Source organism: Tupaia chinensis, unplaced genomic scaffold (assembly GCF_000334495.1).
Source record: "Tupaia chinensis unplaced genomic scaffold, TupChi_1.0 Scaffold147282_1, whole genome shotgun sequence".
Lineage (NCBI taxonomy): Eukaryota > Metazoa > Chordata > Mammalia > Scandentia > Tupaiidae > Tupaia > Tupaia belangeri.
In genome coordinates this window covers 5,706,377-5,716,845 of record NW_006207133.1, presented here as the reverse complement: position 1 = coordinate 5,716,845, position 10,469 = coordinate 5,706,377, and the positions used below count along the sequence as shown (strand labels likewise).

General features: G+C 42.8%; 1 pseudogene; it reads left to right on the top strand.

Moving 5' to 3' along the window:
* The window catches only part of LOC102501855 (cytoskeleton-associated protein 2-like), a 13,426-nt pseudogene extending 3,232 nt beyond the window's left edge, over positions 1–10,194 (top strand).
* Positions 10,195–10,469: the final 275 nt, after the last annotated feature.

The following is a 10,469-nucleotide window of genomic DNA, read 5'->3' as shown; positions in this document are numbered from 1 at the left end:
ACTACAAAGTTCCCCTAGCATTTGTTAGGCCATTCCTTGTAATTGATTTCAGCTATGTACATGGATGAGCTTAGACTGAAATGCTAGATATATGTATTGACTTCAGTGTATGATCCCTCATTGTCAAGCTATGAAATTAAAATCCTGTATATAACTGGTAATCAGAAGGAGAAAAAAATTTGTAGGAAAGTGTGTGATGGTCTGTATAGTTATTTGTACTAAGTGAGACTCATTGTGATGTCTCTGCGTCTATTCTATTGCCTCAACTTGAAAATGGATGGCATAATATAATTTAGCCTGTGGCATCAGTGATAGAAATGATACCTTTCTAAAGGGGTTTATCATAATGTGCTGCTTCTCGAGGGCTTACACCTCTAGAACTGCATTCCCTTCTGTTGTGCCATCTTTTTTTTTTTTTAGTATACATATATAAAAATATATTATATTATATATATATGTATGTATATGTGACCAGTCCTGGTTACTCCCAACTCCCCCACCTGCCTTCTCTTTGGACCATGAAAAGCCCCCGAGTAGTGACTTCTGGAGCTGGGTAACTTACAAAGTGAAACAACCTTTACATGGAGAAGTCATTTGCATGTGTGGTATAGAAAGGTGTTATTAGGTATTACAGATTTACTTTAAACCATTTAACTTATGCTCCAAAGTAACTGTAATTTGATGTTGGTAGGATAGCAGATTATGGTGAATAGCTTTAATTATATGTTATAAAGTCATATGTTCACATGCTTAAATCTGGATTAACAGAATTTAAGCAATTCTTGAAATGTATGAATGTCTCCTTAATATACTGATTACAAAGCAAAAAAAAAGAAAGAAAACTCCAGAAAGTTTTTTAATGACTAAGATTCGAGCAAGTAGCTCAATCCTCATAACATTACCCAGATAATTCAATTCTTTCTCTTTTTTTTTTAAGAGAGTTTTTTGCTATAGGGTACATGCGCTTGCTGGCAAGACAGAAAGTGAGAAATCACTCCCCAGGGGGATGGTCACACCACAATTCCTCTCCTCCAGTCTCCTCTCGAGATTTTGGACACACACAGACACATGCCTGGTGTGAGTTTTAAGCCACCAGGTCCGAGACTCAAACTGTGGTCGACTATGTGAAAGTCCAACAACCATTACACCATCTGCTGGTCCCGAATAACTCAACCTTAAATCTAAAAACAGCTCCGTGGTTTGTTTGGGGGTTTTTATCCCCATAAGAAGAGTTCAATGGGGGCCAGCTGGTGGCTCAGTGGTAACACAATGTTCTGCAATGTGGACCCACATGGGAGAGTTCTGGGTTCCAGTCCTAAAGTCTCTCTATACATGCCGGGTGTGTGCATGCCCATATTCGAGGCTGACTGAGGCTGGGGGTGGATGGTCACATTGGGGCACTTTTAGGGGTGATCTTTTTCCATCTCTCTCTCTCCCTCAGAAGAAATACATTTTTAAAAAGAAGAAAAATTTTTGAGAACTAGCAGTTAGCGTAATGGCTATGTTGCTGGACTCCCACATAGTCGACCGCGGTTCATGTCCCGAACCCGGTGGCTTAAAACTCATGCAGGGCGCGTGTGCGTGCATGCCCAAGATCCCGAGAGGAGAATGGAGGAGAAGGGATTGTGGCGTGATCATCCCCCTGGGGGGTGATTTCTCGCTTTCTGTCTCTATGTCTCTCTCCGTCTGTCTGGCGAGCGCACGCGCCCTATAGCGAAAACCTCTCCCCCCCAAAAAAAAAGAAAAAATTTTTTAGGTTTTCGGCATAGGGCACATGCACTCACCAGAAAGACATAGAGAGGGAAAGTGAGAATCACCCCCCAGAGAGGACGGCCATGCCACAATCCCTTCTCTATCCTCTCAGAATCTGGGGCATGTGTACACACGCACCCAGTGTGATTTTCAAGCCACCAGTCCAGGACTCCAACCACAGAGCTGGCCATATTGGACCCAGCTGCCTTAACCTCCACACTACTTGCCAGCCAAAAACTTTTCTTCTTCATTTAGTTCTATATTTTGAACAATGAACAAAGAGCTCTCTTATGGTTAGAAAAGTTTCTCACATGCTTGTATTTATTGGGTTGTCTGGGAAGTCATGATGCATTTTTGCATAGAATACAAACTTTATCAACAACCTAATGCTTTGGCCCCTTCTCTCAAAACCCGTTTATGGGGGGACAGGTGGTGTTATGGTTGGGGCACTGAATTCCCACATGGCCAACCACGGTTTAAATCCTGGACCTGGTGGCTTGCTTTCTCCCTTTCCCTCTCTCTCTCTCTGTCTGGTGAGTGCATGTACTCCATGGCAAATTTTTAAATAATAATAATAATAAATAACATTAAATAAATAATTTTCTTTTTGTTTTGTTTTGTTTTGCTTTTGGAGAGGTTTTTTCGCTATAGGGTGTGTGCGCTCGCCAGACAGACAGAGAGAGACATAGAGAGAGAAAGCAAGAAATCACCCCCCAAGAGGGATGGTCATGCCACAATCCCTTCTCCTCCATTCTCCTCTCAGGATCTTGGGAACACACGCACACGCGCCTAGCGTGAGTTCTAAGCTACCGGGTCCGGGATGCAAACCACGGTCAACTACGTGGGAGTCCAGCGACATAGCCATTACGCTAACTGCTGGTTCCCAATAAATAATTTTCTAAAAAATTTCTGGTTCCCATGTTAGAATGTCCCCCTTAACTCCAATTTGAATTTGCAGCTTGACCAGAAGCTGCTGCGACAGCAAGCAGGAGGTTCTGAGGCCACCCTGAGCCCAGGAGCTGATGGCATCTCAGGGATTCTGCTCTGCCCAGTGATCCTGATACAAAGGGGCTGGTTAAAACCTGAGCTCATTGTGAACATGTGTGTTGGGCTGGATGGAGGCTTCGTATGGTGAAGAGAGGTGTTTAGAGGGCAATTTGAACAAAAGATGTTTGACAGCTTAGAAAGAGGCCAAAGGAAGACAAGAAGACAACAACGCAAATATCTTTCAGGCAATGTTCCAGGCCTATCCCACCTATACAGTCCCCCTCTGAGCTTGTACACTGTCAGCCTACACCTCCCAACTGGCATCTGTCATCGTTGTCATCACCATTGTCATCACCACCACCACACTGTGGACAGGATGCACTCTCATTCAACTGTCTGAACACCTGGTGGTATAGGGATCAACAGCTCCATTTTAGAGAGTAGAAAACTGAGGACGATGGAAGTTAAGTAACTCGCCTTAAATCAAATAGCAGGAGTGGTCCACTGCACCCTGTCTGGAGCCAGACGAGCATTTGACTCCAAGTCGCACCATTTTCTGGTTGTGAGACCTGAATGAGGTACCTAATCTCTCCGTGAAACCGAGATGGTAATATTACCTACCATTAGTTTCCTATTGCCACTATAACAAAGTCCTACAAATTGACTGGCTTAACACAACCCATGTCTTCTCTTCCATTGCTCAGAAAGTCCTTTGGGACCAAAGGAGTCCTACAGGGCTAAAATCAGGGCATCGGCAAGGCGGGCTCTTTCTGAAGGCTCCAGGGGAAATCGCGTCTTCTCTTCTCCCTGACCTGCTCCCTCCCTCTCATAAAGAACCTTTGTGCTTATATTGATCCCATCTGGATAATCCAGGATAATCTCCCCATCTCGAGATCCACGATTCAATCACATCTGCAAACTTCCTTTTGCCGTGTAAGGTAACACATTCACAGGTTCCAGGGATTAGGACGCAAACCTCTTAAGGGGGTTATTATCCAGCCTGAGAAGGTTGTTAAAAGCATAAATGAGTTAATACACAGGGAGTGCTAGAGAACACCATCTGGTACAAAATAACCTGCTACATAAGTGTTTGTTGTTCTGATTAATAAAAGTCACACACAGACACACTAAGCAGTATAGTTAAAATTAGATCCCGTGCAAAAAAAAAAGAGAAGCCCCAGATGTCATAGAAACCATAAAACCCCAAAGTAGGGAGAAAAAAATATCCTAGAAGGGAGAAAAATCTTGCCGGGTTCTGCAACAGACCCAGCAGCTTCTGTTAGAATTCTAGTTAGGAAGTTCCAAATCTGCTGGTTTTGACCCCAGTCAAAAAGACAGCACAAAACACTGCATGTGATCTTTGAACTACAGAACAACGGGGCTCCTCAGCTTCTGCGGGTTCCAGTTATTTCCACAAAGTCAAAGGGAAAGTGGAGTTATACTCGTAAACAGGACCACGGTCCATGTCCTCGAGCATTCATAGCAAATTGGGTAGGTCCTGCCATCTTCTGAAAGGGCAAATAGGCCCTTGTTAATTTCACTCCATCGCTTGGCATTTTCGACAGCTTTGACATTCCAGAAACAACTGATTTGGCATCAAAAAATATATACTATAGTCATTTCTCCTAATTGGCGGGAGAAACATTCCAAGACCTCCAGTGGATGCCTGAAACCTGATAGTACCAAACCCCATACAGTCTCCCTTGGTATTGCAAGACATGGGCTCCAGCACAGATACCCTGGGGGTTCGACTTCCTTTTACAAAATGACACAGTATTTGCATTTAACCTGCGTGCATCCTCTTGTATACTTTAATTCGTCACTGCATTGCTTATAACACGTAATACAACAGAAACACCATGCAAATAGTTGTTTTCCCATGTTGCTTAAGGAATAATGACAAGAAAAAAAGTTGTACATCTTTGATACAGACGCAACCAATTGTTTTTTTTCAAATATTTTTATCCACGGTTGGTTGAATCTATGGTTTGGCTGGTAGATGTTTTTGCCTTTTGTTTTTGTTTTTGTTTTTGTTTTTGTTTTTCTTTTTTCAGCTTAATAGCCAGGACAGCTACTAAGTGACTAATGGACAAGTAGGTTAGCTCATACACACTGGACAAAGGAGTGATTCCCGTCCCAGGCAGGACAGGGCCTGGCAGTGAGGGATTTCATCAGGCAGCTCACAAGGGTGCACAGTTTAAAATTTATAAATTGTTTTTCCTGAGACTTTCTATTTAATATTTTTAGACCATGATTGACTGTGAGTAACTAAAACCACCAAAGGGAAACTGAATAAGAAGGGACAACTAGGGACAAGCAGGTGGCATGGTGGTTAAGGTGCTGGAGTCCCACATGGCCAACTATGATTCAAGTCCCAAACCTGGTGGCTTGCTTTTGCACTTTCCCTCTCTCTTTCTCTCTGTCACTCTGTGGTCAAATTTTTAAAAATAATGATAATAGGTAAAATAAATAAGTCTTATTAAAAAAAAAAAAAAAAAGGACAACTGTATTTGGAAGGCAGCCTGGCAAGATGGAAGAAGAGGAGATCTGGGCTGGAAACAACCAGCCCTAGACTACAGCCTGACTCCAACCCAGGCTCTGAATCAGCACCTGCTGTGACCAAAAGTGAGACCCTCTTCTCCCTGGGCCTCAGCTTCCTAACAAGTGAAGCAAGGAAAGTGGAGTCCTTTCAAGTATTGACATTAGGTCACTTGTTGATTCACTTCTGAATTTCCCTCCCCTCTTTGCTCCTGCTCTCTTTTTCCATTTGAGCACCAACAGCTTCATCTTTTTTCTCTCCCTTCAAGGGAGACTCTTTGATTTGAAATCACTCATTATTTCTAATTTCTACAGGGCATTTAGCTACTTAGAAACCATGAGAGCAACATGCATGCAAGACTGACTCTCATTTACTGTGCAACTTTTAGAGGTTCTGTTTCCCCACCTCTAAAATACAGATAGTTCCTGCTCACAGGACTGTGACTCAAAAAAGATGATGCTTGCAAAGCACTTAGAACAGTCTCTCCTGGGATCAGCAGATGGCATAACAGTTAACGTTGCTGGACTCCCACATGGTCGACTGCAGTTTGAGTCCCAGACCCAGCGGCTTAAAACTCAAGCTGGGCACGTGTGTGTGCATGCCCAAAATCTTGAAAGGAGAATGAATGAGAAGGTATTGTGGAGTGGCTATACCCCCCTAGGGGGTGATTTCTCACTTTCCGTCTCTCTGTCTCTCTCTGTCTCTCCAGCAAATGCACACGCCCTATAGAAAAATTTCTCTGAAAAAAAAAAAAGGAAAGAAAAAGAAGTTCCTCCCATCCTCCCATATCACGAGTGCTCGATGAACTAACAGTAACCATTATCTTTTTTTTTTTTCTTTAAGTTTTTGCAGGCACTCACCAGAGAGACAGAAAGACGGAAAGTGAGAAATCACCTCCCAGGAGGGATGGCCATGCCATGGTCTTTTCTCCTTCATTCTCCTCCTGGGATTTTTAGCACACACACACATACCCAGAGTGGTTTTCTAGCCATCAGGTCCAGGATTCAAATGGTGAACAACTGTAGGGGAATCCAGCGTCTTCACCACCACACCACCTCTGACCTCAAACCATTCTCATTATTAATGGCTGTTGCTGCTGCTGTTATTGCTTCCTCTTCTTTCTTATTCTTTGTGCCTTAAGTCCTGTTTATTGGTCATTTAAATAAAGGCATTTTGAAAATACTATTTCAGAAGTCTCCCTTCCTCCAGGAAAAAAGGAAGGAAAGTTAAAAGGAAGAGAAGGGGGGAAGAAAGGAGAAGAGGATCAAGAAAAAAATTCAAATGCTACCGCCAAATGGCCCAAGACCAAAGGGATTTCATCACAAGGAAAGAAAAACACCCTTACGCCATTAAAAGCTGTAATTTTTGGCTTTCAAGAAATTATATCCATTTTAAAGGGAGTGTTGAACTTGTGCCTTCCTATGAGAAAAATAAATAGCTTTTTGGAGAGTTAGGAGACGGTTTTACATAAGAGTCAAATTTGGTAATGTCAGAAAAGGCGATTAGAATATTTTATTTCATCCTGCAAATTTGTCAGCAACTGGCCTGGAAGATCTTTTACTCAACTCACTGATGCTGAATTTAGCTATAATTGAAATGGGCAGGGAAGAAAAAGTGTGGCAGCCAGCCAAAGGCGTCAGAGGGTTCCTCACATGAGACGTCCCCACGACCGCAGACTGTGATGAGCACCCCAATAGTGCCCCTGCACCTGTAGCTGGTCCCAAGCCAAAGAACCCAGTCTGCTTTCATAGGGCAAAGAGGACAAAATTTCAAGGAACGTCTGTTAAGAAGAAAAACAGTTTGGGAACCAGCAGTTAGCGTAATGGCTATGCCTCTGGACTCCCACGTAGTTGACAGAGGTTCGTGTCCCAGGCTCAGTGGCTTAAAACTCACGCCGGGTATGTATTGGTGCATGCCCAAGATCCCGGGAGGAGAATGGAGGAGAAGGGATTGTGGCGTGACCATCCCCCCGGGAGGTGATTTCTCTCACTTTCTGTCTCTCTGTCTCTGTCTGTCTGGTGAGCGCATGTACCCTATAGCAAAAATCTCTCCCAAAAAAAAAGAAGAAGAAGAAAAACAGTTTTTGCACACAAACAGGAAAATCAGATAGTATCCAGGAGAGGCCAGGGAGTGATGACTCCTGAGGTCCAGGTTGAAGAAGGGAAAAAAGTTCAGAAACTTAAAACAAAAATGACTGATAAAGAAAATGCCAGTAGACCCACAGTGAGCAAAAACAATGCAATAATGGAGGAAAAGTGCATTCCTTTAAAACCTTCAAATGAATTAACCAATTCAACTACACCAGTTGATACACACAATTTTGACGATGCCAATCAAACTCTGAAGTTGTTACCGACTAAAGATGATCCCCAAATCAACATATGACATTAAGCCAGGCATTTCACTTTAAGAATAATAATAAAAAGAAACAAATCACTACAGAAAAACCAAAGCAAGATGTTAATGTGCCCAAGAAAACCATCCTGGGATCTTATCGTGGCCAAATTGTACAGTCTAAGGTTAATTCATTTAGAAAACCTCTATAAGTCAAAGATGAGAGTTCTACAACAACAAAGAAACTTTCCCTTTTTTTTCGGAGAGGTTTTTTGCTATAGGGCATGTGCGCTCACCAGAAAGACAGAGAGACAGAGAGATAGAAAGTGAGAAATCTCCCCCCAGGGAGGATGGCCATGCCGCAATCTCTTCTCCTCCATCCTCCTCTCGGAATCTTGGGTATGCACACACACGCACGCATCCAGCGTGAGTTTAAGCCACCAGGTCCGGGACTCAAACCGCAGTCGGCTACATGGGAGTTCGGCGACATAGCCATTACGCTAACTGCTGGTCCCCAAAGAAACTTTCAACTACTGTCTCTAAAGTCACAAAGCCTCAATCTGGAAACATCAGCACTGTAACAGTAAAAAAATGGTAGTTCCTCAAATATGACCGCTACCACTAAATCTGTGAGCACTACATCCCAGAGCACACAACTTGTTCGACCTCCTGTAAGAAATCACCACACTGATACCTAGGACACAGTGGAACAAAGCATCCATAGGACCTCTGCCGATGTTACTATCCGGAAAGGGCCTCGTGAAAAAGAATTATTACAATCAAAAAGGCTTTTATCTAGTGTCGCGGACAGTTCTTCTGAGGACATGAAAAGAACGAAACCACTATTGGGGCCAGCAGTTAGCCTAATGGCTATGTCGCTGGAATCCCACGTAGTCGACCGTGGTTCACGTCCCGGATCTGGTGGCTTAAACACACCGGGTGCGTGTGCATGCGTGCCCAAGATCCCAAGAGGAGAATGGAGGAGAAGGGATTGTGGAGTGGCCATCCCCCCGAGGGGTGATTTCTCACTTTCTGTCTCTCTGTCTCTCTCTGTCTGTCTGGCGAGTGCACATGCCCTGTAGCAAAAACCTCTCCAAAATAAATAAATAATAAAAAATAATAATAAAAAAGTAAAAAAAGAAAGAAGCCACTATCAAGAAGCATCACATCTGACGTAGCCAGGTCTGCTTCCTCTTCTAATACCAAACTAATAGAGAAGTCAAAATCCACTGAGCAGCGAAGACACACTATAGCAAAAGCAGCTACTGATAGTAGATCAGCCCAGCCCAAAGACACTGGAGAAGAGAGAAAAGCTTGTCAGAGTGAGCGGAAAGTCAACAAAAGAAGGGTGAAAAGGCCCCCTAATTCAGTAGTTACCCAGCCTGAGCCTGAAGCACAAAGTCAAAAACCAGTTGGGTCCTTCTGAACTACCATGGCAGGAGAAGATGAACAAAGATTATTCGCTGAAAAAGTGAATAAGACATTTTCTGAATGCCTGAACCTGATTAATGAGGGATGCCCAAAAGAAGAAATACTGGTCACACTGAATGACTTGATTAAAAATATTCCAGATGCTAAAAAACTTGTTAAATATTGGATATGTCTTGCATGTACTGAATCAATTACAAGTTCTATTGAAGATATTATCGCAATTTATGAGCAGGCCATTTTGGCAGGGGCTCAGCCTATTGAAAAGATGCGGCATGTGATTGTAGATATTATCACAATGAAGAATCAAGAAAAAGAAAAAGTTAATTTGGAGAAAAATGCTGAGGATGATTGTGTAACCAAAGAACAAATATAAGAAGTCGACGCTGAATATGTAGGTGTAAATCTACAGTCAGGAAAACCAGAAACAGAGAATAAACATCATCAAAATGTGGTATTTTGGGATTGTGAAAAGGAGCAAGATGGCAAAACAAAAGATTCAACCTGTGATGTTAAAACTCCCAATACAGAAACTAGGGCAGGTTGCTTAATAAAATATAATGTGAGGACCAGCAGTTAGCATAATGGCTATGTCGCTGGACTCCCATGGAGTCGACCACGGTTTGAGTTCCCGACCTGGCGGCTTAAACTCACTCCAGGCATGTGTGTGTGCATGCCCGAGATCCCGAGAGGAGACTGGAGGAGAAGGGATTGTGGCATGGTCATCCCCCGGGGCAGGGGGGGTGATTTCTCACTTTCTGTCTCTCTGTCTCTGTCTGTCTTTCTGGCAAGCACACACGCCTCATAGCAAAAACCTCTCCAAAAATATAAATAAATAAATAATTTTTTTAATGAAATAAAATAAAATATAATGTGTCTACTACTCCATACTTGCAAAGTGTAAAGAAGAAGGTGCAATTTGATTAAATAAATTCTACATTTAAAGAGCTGAAATTCCTGACACCAGTGAGACATCTCAATGTCTTCAAGAGAAGACTTCTAAATTGCCAGATATGTTAAAAGACCGTTATCCTTGTGTGTCTTCACTGGAGCAGTTAACAGAGTTAGGAAGTGAAACAGATGCCCTTGTATGCCGCCCTAATGCAGCATTGTGCCGGATGTACTCCGAGACCGAAACAGCAGAAGAAGCATGAAACTATGATAAAGAATGGGGTTTTATTACTGGTGTTCAGTTTGGTTTTGTGTGGCTTGTATTTGTCTTAGGCCTGGGAATGGCCAAGGGCCTAAGTGGTCAAGTGTTCCTGGCAGCAAGCTCTTTACTGAGACTGTGTAGCAGGAGTAGCCCTTCAAAGCTAATCCTGCTCCCAGTCTCAACAGCTTTTCTTTAAGATGGGTAAATTTTGTCAACTTGTTTCTATATTCCTTAAATATAAACAGGTTTTGGCATGTTATTTGTTCACTTACTAAA